This window comes from Dryobates pubescens, chromosome 16 (genome assembly GCF_014839835.1).
Source record: "Dryobates pubescens isolate bDryPub1 chromosome 16, bDryPub1.pri, whole genome shotgun sequence".
Taxonomy (NCBI): domain Eukaryota; kingdom Metazoa; phylum Chordata; class Aves; order Piciformes; family Picidae; genus Dryobates; species Dryobates pubescens.
In genome coordinates this window covers 13,347,854-13,352,138 of record NC_071627.1, presented here as the reverse complement: position 1 = coordinate 13,352,138, position 4,285 = coordinate 13,347,854, and positions in this window count along the sequence as shown.

The window sequence follows — 4,285 nt, the reverse complement described above, 5'->3', positions numbered from 1 at the left end:
CAAGCAGTAAAACTTCATCTTGCCCTCGTATCAAAACGTGTCCTGTTCATGCAGAGCAATTTGGATGTAGGCAGAGTAGCAGAAATTGGGGGGTTTGCTGGGCTTTAAGAGTTGATGATAATGTCAGTAATCTGCTTTTTGCTTTTGCTAGGTATTCAAAGTATCTCTTTGCTATTCACCTGATAGGATGAGGGGCAATGGCTTTGAGCTGGAAGAGGAGAGATTTAGACTGGAGATTAGGAAGAAATTCTTTCCAGTCAGGGTGGTGAAACACTGGAGGTCATGAATTGCCCAGGGAGGAGGTGATGAATGCCCCCTCCCTGGAGGTGCTTAAGGACAGGCTGGATGAGGCCTTGAGCAACCTGGTGTAGTGAAAGGTGGCCCTGCCCATGGCAGGGGCTGGAACCGAATGATCTTCAAGCTCCATTCCAACCCAAACCATTCCCTGAATCTGTGAGCTTTGATGTTCCTAACAGCACCCAGTGGCTCCCAAACATCATCATAAACCTGCCTTTGCAGAATGAAAGTATTTATTTAGATTAATGGGATTTAAAACCCAATTATTTGCAGTGCAGTGGCTTTTACCTGTGCAAATCATTCTAGCAACTTGTGCAGCCCTAGGAGATGTTCTCTGGAAGCCTGAGGAACTATGAGGTATAAAAGCTCTCTCTGAAATAAAATATTTAGCAAAGAGATGTTTCCATACTCTGCAGTTACATCATAATGAATTGTCTTGGTTAATCTGCTCAGAATGCTTTTAAAAGCCTGCTGCAGTGCTTTTAAAAGCCTTGTTTGGCTTAGTATAGAAACATAGAATGGTAGTGGTTGGAAGGGACCTTTGGGGATCATCATGTCCAAGCCCCCTGCCAAGGCAGGATCACCATGGGCAGGTCATATAGGAGCACATCCAGGGATCATCATGTCCAAGCCCCCTGCCAAGGCAGGATCACCATGGGCAGGTCATATAGGAGCACATCCAGATGAGTCTTGCAAAGTCTCCAGAGAAGAAAACTCCACAACCTCTCTGGGCAGCTTGCCCCAGGGCTCCAGTATCCCCATGAGTCACCATGGCTGGTCCCATGACCCAAGCCCATGCCCGCCAGTGGTGCCCGGGGGGGATGGAATCCAACATGTTAAAATCAAACCACATGGCACACACTTTGTTGTTGCTAGGGCTTAAAACCTTCTAATTTCTGAGTAGGTGTCTAATTTATGTTCCTCTTAAATTTTATAGCTTTAAGAGGTATGAATCATCCAGTTCCACTCGCCAAAGGACTTTGCTTCTGGGCTTTGTTTCTGTGGAACTTTGCAGCAGTTACCTGCAGTGAGTGGGATGCTGCCACTGCTGCCATGTCAAAGGGCAAGATGTTGGTAAGGGAAGCTGTCAAGTTGGAATAATTTTGGGTTTGTAAACCACAAAAAGAAGTCCATCTACCTACTGATGAGAGGGAGTGTTGTGCATGTACCAGCAGAATGAGCACAGGAGGTTCGAGACAATGAGGTCTGAGACCGAACGATGCATTGGAAGCAGCTGCTTGCTGGTGGCTGCCAGAACTTCAGTGCAATTTTCTTCCTCATGGTTTCTTGGCTGTGCAGAAACCTTGAGCCTAAGTAAAGGATGTGGCAACTCCTTTTATCTTCCTGTTCTAAATGTCCTCTCTCTGTGCTCCACCAGAAAGGGCTTATTGTAGAATCCTGGAATGGTTTGGCTTGGAAGGGGCTTTAGAGATCATCCAGTTACAACATCCTCCCCACCATATGCAGGGACACCTTCCACTAAACCAATTTGCTTAAGGTCCCATCCAACCTGGCCTTGAACACCTCCAGGGAGGAGGCATCCACAGCCTCCCTGGGCAACCTGTGCCAGTGTCTCACCACCCTTACTCCACAGCCTTAGACAGCTGGGTGCATGCCGTGGCCCCAGCTCAGCGTTGTGAACTATGGGGAGAAAAAGGCTAAGGAACAAACATTCACGTTTCTGATACACTGCCAAAACCAGAGGGTGATAATTTCCTCTGCTGACTATCAGCTTGAGGGTCTAGACCAAAAAAAATGCCCTTTTTTTTCCACACATTAACAGTAGAGTGCGTGGCCATGGGTGCTGGGAAAGCCAGAGGAATGAATAGGCTCATTGTAGTTATTAGATATGATGGTTGGCATTCAAACCTAGGGCAGATATCTCATTTCTCAGACTCAGTAATAACTCCAATATTTCATGATTTATGCAGCTGTCAACCACGTCTGTCCTTGGAAACCTACCCAAGTTACACCAAGAGGCTGACAAACCTTTGAGCAAAGCCATAGGTGTTCCTTTAAGCTGGAGCTGTTTGGTGGAATACCAGGTCCCTGTGCATGCTGCTTCTGGGAATATTTTGTCATCTCAACACCCGAAGCACCAGGGTATCACCATCTGTGGCATCTCCTCATTGGAAATCATCAAACCAGATCAAATTCTATTTGTATCATCGATGGTGCAACCAGCAGGAGTTGGGCAGTGGGTTTGCCCCTGGGCTCAACACTGGTGAGGCCACAGATTGAACTCTGGGTTCAGCAGGGTGTTGAGGGGCTGGAGCATGTTCAGAGAAGGGCAACAAAGCTGCTGAAGGGTCTGGAGAACAGAGGTGATAAGGAGCAACTGTGGGAATGGGGGTTGTTTAGACTGGAGAAGAGGAGGCTGAGGGGAGACCTCATTGCTCTCTACAACTCTCTGAAAGGAGGTTGGAGTGAGGTGGGGGTTGGTCTCTTCTCCCTAGTATCAGGTGATAAAACAGGAGGAAATGGCTTGAAGCTGTGCCAGGGAACAGTTAGGTTGGACATAAGGAACAATTTCTTTGCTGCAAGAGTGGTCAGGCATCGGAACAGACTGCCCAGGGAGGTGGTGAATTCACCATCCCTGGAGGTGTTGAAGGTGTGGATATGGCACTTGCAGAGGTGGTTCAATGGCCATGGTGGTGTTGGGTTAAAGGTTGGACTGGATGATCTTGGAGGTCTTTTCCAACCCAAACAAGTCTCTGATACTTTGAAGTGATTTGCTGTGAGTGGCACATCATGCATCCTCTGATGGTTTTCTGTGACCAGGGCACGGCTTTTCATGGGGGCTGTTTGTGCTTGATGGCCTTAGCAACAGGTTTGATAGAGTTAAGGTGGAAATGGCTCTTTTCACACAGACTGGACCAGTGTGTGAACTGAATCCCAAACCAACAGCGCTGGGAAGCTCAGCCCCCCTGCAGGACAGGTACCTGTGGGGCTGTGCCCAGGGCTGAGCTTCCCCGCTCTGTCCTCTGCTGAAATCGGAGCTTGGGGTGAGTGAACAAAGTTTTTCCAGGCACTGGATCCTTGCTGCCTTAGAACAGGCTCTAAAACGTGCTGCTGGTTTTGTGCCTCCAGCCCTGCCTGCCCTTACATGGATTCCTTTGCAATTTCTGGTCACGCAAAGAGCCGCTTCATTTCCAGGCAGGCTTCGCAGGAATGCGGCTCTGCCGCTGAGGAGCAGCTGCAGGACACAAATAAAGCAGGAATCCTCCTCACAAGCTGCTTCATGTCATCATGGAGCTTTCTAGATGCAGATAAATCCTTTCTGACCTGCATGACCCAGCTGGCAAGCAGTGGCAGGTCCTACTGAGCCTGGACCCAGGTTCTTTCAATGTTTCTGAAACTTTTGGAGCATCCCCCCCTCCTCGTGGACGTGACTAAGTACAAAGGCAATTCCATCTCCTCCTCTTGTAGCTCCAGTCTCCCAGGGGTTCACCTTCTCACTTTCTTTGTAGGCTGTGTCTGCAGTGAGATTTCTAGGCAACTGCTCCAAACCAATAACTGCCCTGAACCTGGGAGATCTTTGTGGCTGGGACACAGACAAATCCCCAGGTGTGACTTCTCCTCGGGAAGCAAGGTGTTGAAAAGTGTTGTTCCACCTTGCAACTTCCCAACTTCCAGGGGCTGTTAGTAGGGAAATGGTGTTTGCAATGTTTTGGTGGCCCAACTCAGCCAGGCAGAACCTCTGCCAACCTCGTGCCAGGCAGCTCTTGCTTGTCTGTGCACCTGAGGCCCCACCTATCATCTCAACTTCCTTCAGGCCAGACATCCTTTCAGACCAGATGGGGATGCTGAAAGGCTGCACTGAGGAGGGTTTTGATAGGTCTCTGTCCAGTCCCAGTGTGTCCTCTGTGTTCCTTACTCATTGCTTTGATATTGTGCTTCTAGGAAACAAACACTGTGACTCTGAAACCTGTGCAGGGACCTCTGGAGATCATCCACTCCAACCCTCAAGCTAAAGCAGGGTCACCCA